This window comes from Chiroxiphia lanceolata, chromosome 5 (genome assembly GCF_009829145.1).
Source record: "Chiroxiphia lanceolata isolate bChiLan1 chromosome 5, bChiLan1.pri, whole genome shotgun sequence".
NCBI classification, from domain to species: Eukaryota; Metazoa; Chordata; class Aves; order Passeriformes; family Pipridae; genus Chiroxiphia; species Chiroxiphia lanceolata.
The window spans coordinates 40518828-40537549 of NC_045641.1; the positions used below are offsets into that span (position 1 = coordinate 40518828).

At 40.7% G+C, this 18722-nt stretch overlaps 1 long non-coding RNA gene across 1 annotated transcript; it reads left to right on the forward strand.

Moving 5' to 3' along the window:
- The first annotated feature begins 2579 nt into the window (after nt 1–2579).
- LOC116787493 lies at nt 2580–3622 on the forward strand. Its single transcript, XR_004357311.1, has 2 exons — nt 2580–2680; nt 3536–3622. It is a non-coding gene; the product is annotated as an uncharacterized LOC116787493 (long non-coding RNA).
- Nucleotides 3623–18722: the final 15100 nt, after the last annotated feature.

Consider the following 18722-nt stretch of genomic DNA (forward strand, 5'->3'; position numbering starts at 1 on the left):
CCTTCTCCTTCTCCTTTCTCTTCCTCTGCAGAGCCCTCAACTCACTCATCACTTCTCCTTACTCCTCTCAGCTGGACCTTGGAGTCCCTGGAGGACCCGCAGCTGGCCAGCTGATTACTGCTGACCTTTGGCAGGCTCTGCACTGGGTATCAGCCTTACAGCTGGTCACAACTGCCTTCCTGGCAACTAAAGACCTAATGAGCTTGGCCAGCTGCAGACTGGGCTGAGATCCTGCTGGCTGATTTGACCCTGTGTGAGGGATGGAGAAGTTCACCCCCAAATGTGGAAGGAGCGAGCAATGCATCTGTCCATGTGCTGCTGCTCCTGGGCATCAGGGCCAGGCTTCTCCTAGAGCCAACTGGATTAGTGAAATGGCTAAAAAGAGACAGAAGCTGTTTTTTTCTCATGATTTCTTTTGCGTTTTCTGTGGAGTATTAGATTAGGCTTCACTAGTGGCCTTCACCCTCACTATATCTTATGCTGTTCATTCCATCCAGTCCAAGAGATACACCCATCCACCAGAATAGCGATAGGTTGAAAGAGTTACTACCCTTCCCAGACATGGGGTGATATATTTTCCCTTCATCCAGCAGGTGCCCCACCTTCCTATCTCCAGGAGGTTATGCATCTTGGACACTCGTAGACCTCATGCCAAAACCACTGCAGAGTCCAGCTACTTTCTCAAAGGTCTTCTGTTTTCCACTCCCCAAAACAGCTGACAGGCATCATTCATTCCTGGAGTCCATTTCTTTTTGAGCATTAGTAACATTTATGAACAGCTTGGAAATCGCTGAAATATGTTGGTGGCAATGATGCCAAAGGCATTGCTCATCTGTGCTTGAAAAAGGTGATATCATGTATATAAGGGTCAGCCAAGGCCAGAGAGAGATCAGTGTATGCGTTAATCAGGTGCATTTGAATCTGACACCCTCTGAGAGGCCTTCAGACCTGGAGTAGAAGCAGAGTAATAAATGTATGGTTTTTCTCTTTTTTCTCTGAATCTTCTATGAATCTATGCTTGAACTGACATTTTCTGTTTTAAAATCCATATAACATGTATGCTAAGTAAAAATCAATCCTACAAAGAAGGTCTAAAAGCTTTAGATCCTATTTTATTTTTTTATATTTTTTAAAAGTGCCAAATCCTCCCACTTGCAGTGGGACTCAGCTACCTAGCAGGAACACAGCAAAGGTCGGGCTGCAGTATAAAACTCAAGCTGATGTGCTTATAATGCATTATAGTGAGGCAAACTGTGGATAAATCAACTTCTAATGGTTTGATTCAACAGATTTAGAAAATTCATAAACTAATAAACACCTTAATTAGCAGTGAGAAAACAGTGACTGTAGCTAGCTACACTGTGTATAGCTCAGTGCAAAGACCTCACTAGCAAATACACCACAGCTCCAGGAAAGGGGTTTATTTTTTTGTAAATGGATGTATTTGAGTCTGCTGAAAACTCATTCTGTTGCACTCATTTCCATGGTTTTACGTCGTGATGTATGCAAGATGTGCGTGTTGTTTTTTGGGTTTTTTTACTAGTCTGAAAAATACTAGATTTGTTTGTGTTCCTGTCCGTTCACGATACTTTGAAGAAACAGAAAGAGGAGGAGTATTTCTATTTTAAAAGTATTTAGTTCTACAATTGCTCTTTTGGACCATCTTCAAACTAGAACTAATAGTGCAATTCATGAGTCTTTCTGTCTAGTGCTTTGAGAAGAAGAGGAGGAAATGTCTCTGCTGGCGATGCTGAAGATGCATCTGAAGTATAAATCTGAAATCCCTTCCTCAAAATTAATGCTTATGCATAGATTGTTGTAATCACCTGTATAGATAGTAGAGATCACATCCCAGCAAAAATTCTTTCTCAGATTTAACTACATTATCTCAGTGACTTGAAAAAGTAGCTTTAAAACATTAAAAACCTTTCCAGTAGGCGGAGTCGAGTCGGTCCATCATCTGGGAAGTGGCTGCCTTTGCTTTGGTCCTCACTGCCATGATTCTCTCTCTGTTGGATAGTATCAAGCTGTTAGTAGGAGCAAATCAACCAAACTCCCCTTCTTCTCTGGATGTATGCCTATTGGCAGCTATCATTTTTATCCTAAGACTCCTACGTTTCATTACAGTCGTGCCTTGAGTGAGCACCTGGAAGTCCTTCGATCCTCTTTTTCTCAGGTTGCATATAATGTTATGAATTCACGAATGTGAATTTCCAGGTATAAAACTTCTGCAAGTGGATGAGCACCATCCTCTTGGGCACTTTCAGGACCTCAGTCAGTAATGAAGATTGATGCAAGCACCTAAACATAAGAGTTGAGCTCATAACCCCTGCATGGTTAAATGGGGATTTTTCTTGCGCCTCATTCTGAGTTTAAACATTAAACCCTCATCTTCCTTGCCAACTCTATGAGACTGCTTACCTGATTACAGCATAGTGCACGAGTCTGTTCCTGTTGTGCAACTGGCCAAGGAAGACACATCGAGCAGGTGATGTAACAATGTAGTTACATTATATTCAGGTAAAGGGGACACCTCACTAATCTGAAACTGTTTCATTGCTGGAAATACAGGTGGATTGACACCAAGTCTGGGTGACAGTGACTGTTTCATAATTGGGAATTCCCTTTGGAAGACATAACCTGGTGAAAGGCAAAAGAGAGCTCCTGCTGAACCAAAAAGGTAAGGCACACAAAGTGGGGAGGGCAGTTGTCACACAGTTGTATATGCAGCTACTCAGTTTGAAGCAAAGGGATGGTGTCTCTGGGCAACTGGAAAAAAGTTTAATAACTCTAAAATCCTTACACTGAGCATGAAGTAGAGGAGAAACCAAGTAAACAAGGACTGAGACAGCTGTATCCCACCAGTGCCTGAAATGCACATGTTTCACAGGGTACAAATTTCTCACATGTTATTGGCTGGGTGAAATCCAAAAATGGACTGAACTTTGAAATGTGCAACTCGTTATTTCTAAACTTCCTAATAAGCAGGACAGTCAAAGCTCCTTTTAGAAAAGTGCTCATGAAACTGGACTTCTCAAGTAGAACAGATCTGCTCTGAGGGGTGCCCTGGCCATGTCTGCCTCCCACAACCCATGTCCCCATCACTCTCTTTTCTGTCGAAGATAAGGACTATGAGAGAAAAGAAGCATGTATTTTGGTGTATAGTCTTGATTAATATGTCATTTCAACAATAACATAATTCCTTATGTTCGTATTTATAAAATGAATAGTCCTATTTTTGTTAATGCTTTTTGTTGCCCTTTTTTCCCATCTATAAAAAGTTTTATGGTTTATAAAAATGCACTTGGTTACATGAATAAGTTTGAGTGTCATTGGGTTTAATACTTATAGAAAGAAATCTTTACCTTCATGTAATCTCTCTTTTAATCAGAAATAGTGTATTATAAAGTACAGCTAGACAGCTAAGTTTATTCTTATCGCAACTCCACTGAAGCCCCTGGAGTTTCACTAGGAAGAGATTTGGGCCAGAAGGCCTACAGTGTAGTTACATTATATTCATTTTCTCATTCTTCAGAAATGGACTGTTTATGCACTGAGCTGTAAAGTGATATTCATGATGACTGAAGCCTGAACAACATTAAAATATCCAGATCCTCTGCTCAAATCCTCTGGTATCTGAAACTGTTCCTTTGCTTTCAAAAGGAGGGGTTACCGCTGCTAAGGGTAAACAAGGGCAAGGGCACAGCTTTAAGCTGAAAGAAGGACTAGCCTAGCTAATGTTGAGGCTTAACCGCAGTGAGCCTGTGTCTCAGATGCTGCCCCAGCCCCAAAGACTGCCCACTGCCCTCCCCACTGGCCCTGCCTTCTTTCTCCTGTGGCAGAAGCTTCCTGGTTGATCCTTTCATCTCAGTAATTCTTGGGAGATTTTCTGCCCCACCCCCCAAAACCGCTTTCTCAGAGGAATTTTTGTTTAAATGAAAAGTGCTGGGAAAATTGCTTTTTGCTGTGATTACAATGGATACACTGATTCACACAACTTGCGGTGTGCTTGAGAGCCAGAGCCCACACCCTGTTCACACACTATGGCATATCAAGTACAGTCATGTTTTCTGTTTTATTTGGCCATGATATCCAGAAGTAGGACCTTGAAATTGCTCTCACAATAACTGAAGTGTTTTTTCTATGGTCTTGACTGCCAATCAGCTTATACTAAGTAAGTAAGATAACTACTACTGTTAAGCAGTAGTTGCTGGGAGGAAGGGGAGGAGTTCATTGCAATGTTAAATCCTATAACCTAGCCAAAAGAACTAGAGGCAGAGTTGTAATGGAAATACCTTAAATTTTGTAAGCCATGATTTGAGATGATGTTACAGGAATTACTATAACAGGTACCACCCGACTCCCGAGCCTTACGAGAAGCAGTGCAAGTGCAGCAGTGACCTGACCTGATCTGGCTGTGGTGCCCAGTAGCTCCACACAACACATCACGTCTCCTGTCCTAAGTGAGCATTGTAGCAGATGGAGCTCAAAGTCACGGATTAAATGAAACTCAAAGGACATTTTGCGGACATTTGTGGACATTTTGTGAACATTTTGTAGGTGTGGTATATAGAATAAGGGAATGCACTTACAATAACTGCAGTGTTTTTCTTGATGGTCTTGAATGCCAATCAGCTCTTCCTGAATAGGTAGATAGGTAAGGTATCTACCTACTGAGTACAGCAGTTATTGATAGGTAGAAAAGTGCAAGGTGACTGTGAAGAATTCTTCCTCTGGAACCTAATTATATTTTAAAAAATTTTGCCCATCCATCTCGTTAGAATAAAGTCAGAGAGAAGGTTTTGCTAAACGCATGATAAGACCCTTCACTTTTTAAATAACAAATTTTAGACTCATTAAAAAGAAATCAGTGTTATAAGATATTAGGGTAAGATGCAACCAAGTTTATTTTCACATCCTTTTGAACCAGTAGAAGTACCTGGCACAGGCATACTTTATATATGCAAGTTTTAGCAAGTTCAAAGCTTAAAAATTGAGATGATTTGTGGGAAGGAAGAAAACCAGTGTATAAGCATTACCAGACTATTTATGTAAAATGTCATAGGAGTACTTTTTTGGGGGATTGGTCATGCGATGCTTGACTGAATCTTCAGCCTCCAATTAATTTATTGTATGTAATCCTGCCATGTCAGATGTGGATGTCCATATTGTCTCTGGAGAAGACCTTCCCCAGTAGCTTTATTATCACATTGCTGCAGCAATGTTTGGAAAGCTCAGGAGCTTCTTCAGAGAAGTTAGAGGCTCACAGGAGGTAGTGGTTCTGCAAAGATGAGGTTCTGCATCTTTCAGCTATTTGAACAGTTCTGTTCAATTCTGATCTCGAAGGTCACTTGGCTAAAATCTGTGAGCAACACCTACAACTCTTCTTCCTCTAATTCTAGAAAGAAATGTGGTTGGCAAATATTTTGTAGTTTATGAGTGTTTTCATGTTCCTGTTTCTTGTTTCCTTTAGAAAAAGAGAAAAGCTGTGTATAACCCAGTTGAAAATGTGGATTATCTGAGAACTGCCTGCACTGTAAGAATATGAGCACTGCTCCAACATTAAACAGTCCTCAAAATTTGCTGATGACATGCACGCTCAGGCAGGATTCATCAGGTCCTGAGCTGATGTTGGTGCTGTTTGGTGCGGCAGACTGACAGACCTGGGCTCTAACTTAGAGCTGGAAGTAGGGAGAAGGGCTTCTGGATCAATTTTGGTGCTATAATTCTTCCACTGAAATTAAATGCAATGAAGCAATTGGTAAGAGAAGGCAAAACCCCCTGAATCCATATTGAAATAATATGCTGTGTATCCAAGCCAAATGTGACCTAAAAAGCTGTAGCCTGAAAACTGGAAATGAGAAGCATGACATCAATCCAGAAGAAAGTATAACACACAAATACTTATAAAATTAAAAATAATTCTGGTCTTAATAGAAGTGCCTACCTTCAAGTGACACCCTACACTTGTGTGAGATTTCACTTCCTCTGGTTTTTTCCAGAGAAGGCTGCTCCAGCTGAGGCTCTTTTGGGTGCAGGAATTCAAAGATGAAGAATCCTTTTTCTAGTGGGATTATTCTTTTATAAGCTCTGTGTGTGTGCTGGAAAAGCAATTATTTTGTCACTAACATAGGGACAAAGCATCATCATGCTACTCAGCTGTCACTGGGGAGTGGTAAATCTATTTTGGGCCCAGTAATAGTTCTGATCTTTCTAGTCTCAATAAAAAAGTTAGAAAGTACAGGAAAAGGTCTGAAGTCTGCCCCTCCCCTGCAAAATTCTGAAATTTAAGAGACAGATTTTCTACAGAATGTATGATTTTTAAAAATCCCATTTCACTAAAATGTTGAAGTACGGAATTTTAAATATAAAGCTTAAAAAATCAACTGTACTATTTAAAGCATTTAAATATACAGGAGTTAAGCACTATACAAAATTCTGTGGCAGACAAAGGCTCAAATTCTCCAGTACGATTAGGTGTTTAAATATAGCTGAGAATCAGAGACTCCAGAGCCACAAGCGCCAAGGGCCTCAACGTCTGGTGAGGGACCTGGGTCCCAGTGTAATGTCTGCAAATGCATTATGTGAAGTGGGCTCTGCCTAAACAGCAAGAAGAATTTGATGAAGGACACGTTTTACTTAAGTGTCTTAATCTAGATTGGAATGTAGTGTCTTTCCCCCAGTCAAGATCAATCTGTCCATCTTTCTGTCTGTCTGTCTGTCTGTCTGTCTCTCTGTCCTGTGTCTGAGCCCTGTGTTTCATGGTCTGAACAGGAATAAACAATTCATTTACAAAGCAGAAGGTGGATGTGAAATTGTTTCCCTTTATTAAATGGGTTGTCATAGCACTCGCTCATGATGTGGGAAGATGAGTCAGTGCCCTTTTCTGCCTATGCAGAAGGGACTGGTTTAATTACGAGAGAGAGGGTGCTTTGGGACACAGCGTCTCCAACGCATATTGAGCTGCACCACTGCATAGACTAAAGTAAATTGTCCTTCCTGCAGCTTGTATGATGACTTTGGCTTCTCAGACATTTAATTTGCCCCTAAGTCAACGTTCTGCTCCTTTTTTCTCCAGGTTGTGAGGTGGATGAGTTGTGTGGCCCCTTTTTCTGTAGGCTCTGTGATCTTTTTGGTCATGTGGCTTTTAATACATGACTAAACTGTTGGTGATCTGCATCCTGCAATGAGAACACATTCAATCCTGTGACAAGATCACTTGGATATGCTCAGACATGTGCATGGGAGCAATCTGTTCATCTGCACTTTCATATCTATCCCTTGCATGGTGCAACAAGAATTTTGGTCACAAAGGTGGCAAACTTCTCTTTAAGCACATTAGGAGGGATTAGGACCTGCAGCCCATGCCTCTTCACCAGGCTGAATGGATATCCTAATGCAAGAGCTTTGTAATTACTGGGCTGCTGCAGAAGGTGGATCTTTGCTGGGCTGTGAACGTGAGACCTTGTGACAGGAAATTCAATCAACTGCTGTGACCTGGGAGAAGTATGAGCAGTAGTAACAGGGAAGTCTTAATCCACCACAACTGTTGTGACTCAAGTAAGTGTTTCTAGACCTTTTGCTTTCTAGAGGGTGTCCCTTGCCAAGCCTGATCCTCTTAGGAGAAGCTAGAGCCTTAGGACAATTGTAAATGAGGTTTCTGATAAATATCAAGCATAGACACTGGAATAGCAGTGTATAATAACTTATTCTCTGCTTTGTCATGTATTGGAGGAAGTTTCTTCACAGTGGTTACTATGCACTTTGAATAGTTATGTCCAGGAATGATTAACAGATTGCTTTTACACATAGTAGCTGCTGCAGCAACTCACAGCATTGAATGAAAAACAGAGAAGGAGTAATCTCTGCTACTGGCAGGTATTTTATTCTCTGTTGTTGAAATTGAATTATGACTATATGGAAGAAGGTTAATGAATTGAGAATGAAATGGCAGTTACGTCAGCACACGTGCTGGAGCATTTTGTTGTGTTGTGTCTTATAATACTGAGAAAATTCAGCTACAAAGAGCCGTGTTGCTGCAACACTCCCTTAAGGACTGGCGAGTGCACTGAGTTTTAAAACTGCAAACAGGAGATCAGTTAATAAAGGATGCTTTTTGGGGAACTACAGAAAGGTACAAAAATATTTTTAAAAAAGGAAAAATTAAAGGGCATAAGGTATCAAACACCCCTCCACTCTTCACCCTTGGAGATTACCCAGACTTTCCTGACCTTCAAATTTGGTCACAGAGGGGATAAATTAGGTATGAACAGGGGCCTTGATGGGATGCATCCACAAGTGCTGAGAGAGCTGACAGACACCACAGCCAGGCTGCTAACAATCAACTTTGAAAGGTTGTGGAGATCAGGAGAGGTACCTGAGGATGGGAAGAAAGCAAATGTCACTTTGGTCTTCAAAAAGGGCAAAAAGCAGGACTCAGGGAACTACTGGCTAGTCAAACCCTGGAAAGGTGATGGAGCACCTTATTCTGGAGGCCATCTATATGACAAGAAGGTGATCACGAGTAGTCAGCATGAATTCACTAAAGGTAAATCATGACTGGCCAACCTGATTGCCTTCTATGATGAAACAACTACCTGGATAGATGAGGGGAAAGCAGTGAATATTGTCTACCTGGACATCAGCAAGGCTTTTGGCACGGTCTCTCACAACAAGCTTATAGGCAAACTCGGGAAGTGTGGACTAAATGACTGGAGAGTGAGGTGGACTGAGAACTGTCTGAACATCAGACCCCAGAGGGCTGCAATCTGTGGCACAAGGTCTAGTTGGAGGCCTGTCACTTGTGGTGTTCCCCAAGGTTCAATACCGCACTCAATATTGCTTAACTTGTCCATCAATGGCTTGGATGAAGAGGCAGAAGCCTCCTCAGCAAGTTCACTGATGACACAAAGCTGGGAGGAGTACCTGAGTGCTGTGCAGCCCTTCAGAAGGACATGTTGGAAAGATGGGCAGAGAGAAACTGTCTGAAATTCAAGAAAGGCAAGTACAGGGTTCTGCACCTGGGAAGGAGCAACTCCAAGCACCAGTACAGGCTGGGGCCTGACCTGCTGGAAAGGAGCTCTGTGGAGAAAGACCTGGAGGTGCTGGTGGACAACAAACTGTCCCTGAGCCAGCAGTGTTTCCTTGTGGCCAAGAAGGTCAATGGTATCCTGGGATGCATTAGGAAAAGCATTCCTAGCAGGTCAAGGGAGGTGATCCTGTCCCTCTACTCAGTCCTAGTGAGGCCAAATCTGAAGTGCTGTGTCCAGTTTGGGGCTCCTCAGTACAGGAGAGACATGGAGCTTCTGGAGCAGGTCCAGTGGAGGGTGATAAAGATAATTAAAGGACTGGAGCATCTCTCTTACAAGGAATGGCTGAGGGAGCTGGGCCTGTTCAGCCTCAAGAAGAAATGACTGAGAGAGGACCTCATCAATGTTTATAAATATCTGAAGGGACAGTGTCAAGAGGATGGAACCAGGCTCTTCTTGGTGGTGCCAAGTAATAGGACAAGAGGCACCAGGCAGAAAATGATGTGCAGAAAGTTCTACCTGAATATGAGAAAGAACTTCTTCACTGTGCACTGGAACAGATTGCCCAGAGAGGTTGTGGAGTCTCTCTCACAGGAGATATTCAAGAACCATCTGGACATGATCTTGTGCAATGTGCTCTAGAATAACCCTGCTTGAGCAGGGAGCTTGGATCAGATGACCCACTATGGTCCCTTTCAACACGACCCTTTCGGTGATTCTGGGATTCTGTAAACATAGGACTGCAGTGACCACTTGCCACTTTTGTGGAAGTGAGTGGGGAAGTGGGAGCTTCTCTGGTTGGAATTCAGGGTCACCAGGGAGTGTAAAACAAGGTAAGATAGAAAGGGCACTGTCAGGAAGTGCAGGCTTCCAGAAATGTCCTCATGGAAAGCGAGGTACTGCTAAATGTTGGTACCCTCAGGGTTATCAAATCTGAGGAATTATCCTGAAAAAAAAATCCAATTTTTGATCTTAAATGGTTAAGAAAGGCTTTTCCTAGCTCCCATGATGCCCTTGGGATGTAGTCCTTGGATTTTGCCTTTATTTACAGGCACATGAGTATCTTAGGAAATCTGTTGTAAGATCTCAGTTCAATCAGATGCATGGCCTGTTTATGATGGTATGGACTCCCTCGTGAAGCCAGGGGCATGCATTATAAATCCAGGTTTGTGGTTGCGCACACTGGGCTATAAATGGCAATCATTTTCTCTGTTTTTCAGTCCCATACATTGCAGTGAAGTCTTGGTCTGTGATTGTACCTTTAAGAGATAATCAGTACCCAATAAACACAAGCACTTTAAAAGTGCTCAAAAAACACAGTTAATAAAATGCTAATTGCATGAGTGTAATTTTGTCACCTTTCTTTTAGTTGTATTTTAAAATCTGTACATGAAGGGGTTTCGTAATAATGTGCTACTGTATCTAGTTTCATACTGGTAACATTTCTGCAGAATGATTTATGATGTAATGTGCCATCTGCTATGAATTTTGATGAAATTATTTTATCCTGGCTAGATATGGTTAACATTTTCAGTATGAAGTTCATTTCTGGAGTGTTTTCTTTTAGTAAGAGGCAGATGGTGCTTCAAACAGTCAGGGAACGGATTTCAGACAGTTTGGATTTGTCACTTTAGAGGATTTGGGGATCTAGTTGTAAAATACAGCATTGGATCACTATTTCATGAGCAAATAGTTCTCCAGACACAAATCCTACTCCCTTGTTTATGATTTTCTTTGAAGCATCACAAATTCTTTAGCTTAAAAATATCAAATAGAGTGACTGCAGCTCTACGGGAAAACAGGCAATGTTTGGCCTCAGGGCAAGTATATGGGATAGAAGGGAGACTTAAACATTGTATGGACATTGTAGCCATACAGACAATAGGGAAGCACATATGTGCAGCAAGCAGAGCACCTCCAGAAGCAGTGCTGCTGCAGGGACTCGGCAGAGGCAGCAGAACAACTCGTGGAGTGTGGCATGCCCTGAAGCTGCTCCCAATCAACAGGTGACAACAGCAAAGGGGAAATAATGCATGTTGGGCTGAGAAACCACTGTGCACAGTAATAGGTTGCTAACAGTGTGTTGAGGTCTTATGTTGTAAATTTGGCAGTTGTGGTTTTTTGTCATTCCTACTAGTTCTTCTCAAAACAATTGCTAGAACGCATCAGATAAGTGGTTAAAGTAAATGTTTTTTTCTCAATATAAACATTTTTTTTCCCTCAAGTTTTAATGAAATAATGCCTTTGTTCTTTTGGCCATATGTCTCTTTCAGCCTGTTAGCAAGACTAAGCTCTGCTTGTTGGGATTTGTTGTTAGTGTTGCTTCATAAACAAAAACCAGAGAGAAACACCCATAAAGCAAAACACCCATTACACGAAATGTATGTATAATACAAATTTTGTTTTCTATATGGTTTGCCTTTTTTTTTTTTAAACAAATCTTCCTTTTCATATTGCTCTCCAGGTATGCATGCCCAGAAGAAACTCAGTTTTGAGAGTAGGATCTGCCTTGATTAAACTATCTGAACCCCCTTTACCAGCAACTCTCAAATTTGAGAGGGGATGTGAAATTTCTCTGGAGGAGGGAGAGGTAAAATAAAAAACCCCTAACCATCCTGTTATATAAACCCTCAAATTCTACTACAGTTGGAAATTACTCTTTAGCAATTTAAGATTAGTAAATAAATAGCTTAAAAAATAACACTTTTTATAAGTAATCAAAATTATATAAAATTCCTGTCATTTCTTTTGCTTGGATAAATAATTGGAGGAAGTTAGAAAAGAGGATGTTGAAGTAAAAGGTTAGTTTTCACAGTGAAGTCATGAGTGAAGTATAACATATTCTAAGTGATTTGGAAAAGAAATGTGACTGGAAAGGAGAAAAAGCTTATTGATATTAATAAATCAGGATAGTAAATAATAAATCTGGACTGTCTGTAAGAACTGCAGAAGGACTCCATGGGATTCAGGGACTGGCTTTTAAAATGGCAGATGAAAATTATGCACACAGGGAAAAACACTGCTAACTTCACATATAAAATTGTAGGTTGTCTTGCCTGCTGTCACTTAGGAATGAGATCTGAAAGTTATAATAAATGGTATTAGGTGTAATAGAGAAAGAGATAATGAGCAATTGGAAAATAACACTATGCTCTTATGCAAATCTCAGTGTGCACTCAGACTATAAAGGGTCTTCTAGTACTCCCATCTGAAGATTTCTGTAGTAGAATATTAAAAGATTCATGGCAAGGAAGCAAACGTGATCAAAGATTCTTAAATGACTTCTCTAAAGGGAGTGTAAGTTGCACAGTAACCTAGGAATTCTGTTTTATTTTAATTCTTACCATTTATACAGCATCAGAAGACTGATGACTCAAGGAAGATGCATTTCTATATTAAAATATCTAGAGAAAAGATAAAGGCATGATAAAAGCCATGAATGGCGTGAAAAGGTCTATCCCGATAGAGCAACCTGGGGGCACCAAATTAATTTAAAAGAAAATGTAAAATAATAAGTTCAAAACAGAAATAAATGGTTCTTTGCACCACGTGTGAGTAAAAAGCAAAACTCTGCTGCAGGATGAGCGGTTGCTGAATACTTCAAAAAGCCCCTAGAAAAATTCTTGTAAGAGAAATTCATCAAGGGATACTAAATACAATTACACCTGATTTTTGGTTCAAGACTCTTCTGAGGAAGCTCAAGTTCCTGGAAGTGAGTTATGGGGGAGAGCTCATGGCAATGCTTGCCCCACCTTCTGCTTTTCAGAGTTGGGTTACAAGGTTCTCAGTTCTGGTTTCAGCTGGTGTGATCCCTCTGATCTTTAGTGTTCTGTTATCTTGAAACCAACAAAATACATATCACCAGATGGTTTTATGGCCAGGTAGCATGCAATTTCCTAGAATGACATCCTAGCAGTTGCTCATTCAATATTGTCTCTATGTCGCAGACATATACAGACATAGTTCTTTGTCTTAGTTACTGCCTACTACTTCATATAGTCAGAGTTTGCCTGGCTTCTGTGCACTAATCCTTGGCAGTTACTGTTCTGCTGGTAAATGTTTTTTGTGCTCGTCTAGAGCCAGAATGTTGCATTCTGTAGCATCTAAAATTTAGGCTTCCTATCTAATCTATTCATCTAGGTTTCCTCTGCAGTGAATGGAAAAAAGAGGCATTTCCTATTTATCAATACTATGAGATGGAAGAGATATCATTACCCAATATATTGTCTTCAGTGACAAATAGAATGCTCCTACAGACAAACCAAGAAACCACAGTGCTTTCTATGGACAGGTGAGAGAATGGTTTTATGCTGCTTCACCAGCTGAATGAGAAACCTGTTAAAGCTGGTGTGGGAACAAAGGTTGGCAAGGCAGAGGGGAGAGGGATGGAGGAGCATGATGAGAAAATTCTTCTGCTGTCTTCTCTGGGAAAAAAAATTATGTTGTGTCAGTAACCATTACACAGATGAGGTGAATCACTCCTTGGAGATAATTTTTCCCTCCAACAGCTGCAAGAGATGTTAGCTGCAATTAATTGCATCTTCACTGACACTGGCCTCTGAAAAAATGTCAGATGTTCTGACTGACTTCTGAGTCACTTCAGCCGCTTCAACAGTTAGTCTTAAAGTCAGAAAAATCTGTCAAATCTTCATGTGATTTGACAGTAGGAACGATTCTCTTCTTTGTTCCTATTTTTTCTCTAGCTTTGAAGATTGTCAGTTTTTGGCTCTTGTCTTACAGAACAAATTTGCTTTAAGATTGCATTCATCTCCTTAGTAAGCCAGATCAGTATTACACCTGAGTAGCTGAGATGAATAATTTAATAAAGGCAAGATGACTGCTTCTAAAACATGCTTTGGAGGTGTACTAATTCTAATGCAGACCACTGCTGAGGGTTCATTAATTCAGCAAAAAATCTGGTTGGAAACTTTTGTATCTCATGAAAATCACTTGCACTTCCATTAGAGTCAATGACTTAATTCTCACATCCTTGCTCCATTCAGATTTAAAATAGTCATCCTAGAATTACCCAAGGACACAGAGAAGAAAGCAGTCTCAGACACATCAACCTCAATGGATGAATTCTTTACAGATGTCAGGAGATTATTATTTGAACCAATCAACATAGATCTTGACAAAATACATTTTTTTTTTCTTACTTAGCTTTAAAGTCTTTGACTTTAAATTTGGCAAACAGCTATGTAGTCATATCAGACAATTCAGGATGAGCAGAGGTCTCCTGTTACCTACCCCTCTTGGCCCAGAATTGTAACCCTTGTCAGAGTGAGTGGGTTTCTAACAGAAATGGAGAATTTGGGCTGTTATTAAGCACCATACTCAGAACAGGAAAACTGAACAGGAGATTTTGCCCTTAACAGACAGTGAAGGCTGTCAGAGCTTGCTGAAGGTAGGACTGTTTTATCATCTGGCTGCTTTCCTCTAGCCTCTCTTCCAGACACTGGTACCAGTTTTCTGAGGCTTCCTGTATGTCAAGCTTGTGCTTTTTGGGGGTGTTGCCTTCTCACAGGCCCTTCAGAGAGGAAGCTGCCTGAGAATATAAGTTGTGGTGTACAAAATGTAGCTCCCAGTTTGTTTTCCCTGCTGAAAAAAAAAAAATTAAATACCTGCATACTTCAGATAAAGATCAAAGCCTTGATTAAGCTTGTGGAGAAAGAAGAAAAAATTATAGTATTTAGAGAGGGAGAAATAAAATGCCTCTAAAGCTAATCCATAGATCTACCTGGATCTAATGATCCATGACTCTGTTTGGGTGTCCCTCTGAGGAAGGTAGTGCCAGGCCATGGTACAGACCGTTACCTTTGAGAAAATCACAGCTACAAGGGAAACCCAATTTGATGGCTATCTTTGACAATTCCCCCCCAAAAGCAGAGCACCTGCTGCAGTGTGAGATTCATGACTTGCACCCATTTGTTATTGCACCTGGTTCACATGGCTCCCTTCAACAAGGCATGAAGATGTGCTTCATCTTTCCTTTACTTCACTCTGGGTGATACATTTGCCTAATGGTGCTTTGGGTTATTTTTTTCATCAGCACATGTATAATCTTCAGCAGCAGCAACGGTAGGTGCAGTGTGATCAGAACCTGACTGTGTGCAGTCCACTAACTATATTAAGTAATATTTACATTAATCCTAGAATTTTATTATCCAGGTAAGAATATTGCTTCTATTGCTGTAATCCTATTGCTATTTGCCATCCTTAGCACACAGAGTATTCACTTATGTGGTGTTATTGCACGTTAAATGGGGCTCAGTTTTCCAAACTGTCCATTCACTGTAAAATGTGTGCAAATATGCTGAATGAATGCTGTATATATCTCTGTGTAGTTTTTTAACGCTGGCAGAAAAGAAGCCCGCAGCAGTGACACCGGAACGAGCCGCTAAAGGTGCCATGAGCATCATTTTACACTAGGCGTCTCCCTTAGCTTATTTATTCAACTGCGAGCTGCACCGTGGCACTGTCCACTGAACGTAGTCGAGTGTAGGTAAGGACACACAGATATATTCATACAACGGAGCAGTAAACGTGATATACTGCAGTATAGAACAGTGGAGACAAATACTGCTTCAGAAGACCTAGTCAGCACATTGATGCTTAAACCCCCTTCAAGTAAGCAGTCAAGTTTATGTTTTCGTTTAGGGGTACTAAGGCACATGGTAAATAGCTTAATTTCTTTCTTGACAGAAAAATATTGACAGTACAGACAAGATAAGTACAACATGCACAAAGCCTAGGCTTGAAAGGTGGTGCTGTGGAAGCTCTGCATCTGAAGCATGAAATTGGTACAGAAATTAATAATGTGCTGCGTGTTTGATCCCCAGGAGTTTAAGAAAGGGTCTTGCTTTCTCATTGTTTACTGTTGAAAACTTACTTTGAAATAGAATTTCAAAACAAATTAAATATTGGTTCCTGGATGTCTTTTAATAATATAAACACTTTCAGACTGTATGGCTGAAGGCTCTGACTCAATGTTAGGACGTTGCCAGAAATTGATTCCACATTTCCACCTCTGAAATTCCAAACAGACATGGGTCTGCATGCCAGAATGCTGGATTTTCATCACCTTTCATCATCAGGTGTTCAGTGTGTGCACAGTGCCTCTGACCTACTGCACATGTGTGAATTCATGGTGTAATGCCTTCAAGTAGGTCTAGATGTCTATTGTTTCAGCAAGAGAAGGGTGTATGGCTGTTCCACAGTCAGTGTCATTGCAGAGTGCTTTATCAGGAGGGAGGTAAAAATCATCTGCTGAAAAGGGGCTGACTCAGGAAAGAGGAGACATTATTGGTGTATCCTGAAAAAAGTTTTTCAAGATTTATCTACCATTTTTCTACCCCCTCAATGTATTTTTTCCCTCAGGGCTAGCAAAATTATTTTGTGTAGGGCAAGTAAGACAGCAGACAATGGTGGCCATGAGAGGGCAGCTACTGCACTCCAGGAGGTAGATATGGCAAAGTCTAAATGCCACACCTGGCTGAGGAGATTGCAAGGGATCAAAAAGGGTCACTGCTCAGCTAAGAAAAAACTTGCATGGAAAGAAGGGTAGGGGAATATTGAGAGCTGGAATAGCTTTTTGGTGATATTTGGGCTCTTGTCTAAGGGAATTTGAAAGTGGAGGGATAGGAGAGAGATCACTGGAGAGGTATCTCTGAGTTACTCTCATCTGACTTGGGCCCATCCTTACCCACCAAATTGTTCATGGCTACCTTAACATACCCAGAATTTTTCCCATGCTGTTTTAGATAAGCATCTGGTCTTGCTCTTTCCAAATCTGTTATTAGAGATATGGTTTCTTCAGAGACATGTTCCTCCCAACATAGAAAAGTAACTTGTATAGATAAAAATAATATTCTGTATTCCTAGAGAAGTTTTCATGGATGAGCGAAAAATCCCAAGTATCTTCCCCTTTCTGTAGTGCTGTCCTGGCTACTCTCTGTACTTCAGAAGTTGTACTTCATGTTCGTCTTTTGCATTTCTTCAATTTCAACAAAAATGCTAGAGAAGCAACTCCTGGGATCTAGTTTTATCTTGGACCAGTTTACAAGCTAATCTCAGGCTCCCAACTGGATTATCACAAGCGTAACTGTTGGTCTGGTTTGGGATGTCAAAATCAAAAGGCTGGGCAAGATTTATAGCTTCAGGCTTAACACAGACTTTTCCCTAAAATAAACATGAATTTGTGAATCTATAAAACATGCTCACTTCGAGGAAACACACTGAGAATTGCTAGTGGGGAGAAACTGTAATATGACTAATGAAGAAATTCTCTGTAGGACTGGGATGTGTTTGGGTATCACCTTTTTGGAGCAGACAACTTCACACAAGTCTCAGAGAGAGGAAGGAAAAGAAGAGGTATTCCTCTACCCTATCAGCTCTCCATGGTTTTGACAAAAATAAGTGCAGTTGCTGAATCATAAGCTTCCTTTGTAGTTGATGAGTTGGTAAGAGTGAAACTAACTATAAGAAAGTAAATTAAAGCCTGATCAGAGATTAAGGCCCTATGGCATTTTTTTTTCCTCTTGGATTTTGGCTGTTCCTTATAGACGTCTTCTGCTTTTAATCTGTTAATCCTAAATAACTGCAGGTTTTAGATTTCAGAACTGGTCAAGCTTTGCTATGACTCTTGTTATAGCAAATTCCTATGTTGCAAGTTTTTTATTTTTTATTTTTGTGTATCTCTGTTTGTAACCAAAAATCAAAGGCAGTAGTTCATCTTTTTGGCTGCAGGTTTTGTAAAATGTGCACACACTAGCCCAGCGTTGTGGGTGGCAGTACAGACTTCTGCTGTTAGCCTTCACAGGATGAAGCTTGTTACAGTCTTCTCCTGTACGCACTGCAACCAAAGCTTTTTGTTAACAATACCTGTGCTGAGCTCTTACATTTCTTAGAATGTTTTAGAACAGATACCTGTAACAACAGGAACCTCCTTACAAACCAGAACCTCTTACTCATCTGAGCTATGCATGTAGAGGTCTAACATTAGGGAATTCAAACACTGGGGGCTTGATATTTACTTATTTGGAAGCTGTGTATGAGCGTAGCAGCAACCTCTCTCCCATCCCCCAAAGGACATTACTTACTCCAAACTAGTAGTTTAGGCTGTTTAGTCAGTGGCTCTGCTTATAAACTTTTTTTACAGGATGCCTTATCCTATTTAAAGATATATGTCAGATACAGGTGGGTTCAATCTTATTCGATGGATCCCTCTAACTCTCTGTTGACTTTGGAAACAATCAGTGTAAACTCCGCAGCTTTATTTTAGACAGCTGAAGGTAGAGGAACTGAATTCGCTTCACAGACAAGCAGGGTGAGTGTGGGTCTGCTTGCAAGATGTTTAAGCACATCCCCAATTCATCCTGACCTTTTCATGGGTAAGCACAGTGAGTGGGCTGTATTTCTCATCAGACATCTATTGCAGCAGGCAGCACATTCCTGCAAACTGACCCAGAATACTCCCTTGGTTTGAAACTTGTTTTATTTTATTGAATGCTGGCTATGGAAATGGTCTCACTAATACTTATGCAAGGACAGTACTACTTCTAGATAATAATCCACTGCTTACACATGGAAGTGTCTCCTAAGTACCTGTAGACAGGTACCTGCGTCAGGAGATTGGTTGGTTTTCTTTTGCAGAACGATTCAGACAGAATTGCTACTTTCTGAAACAGGCGT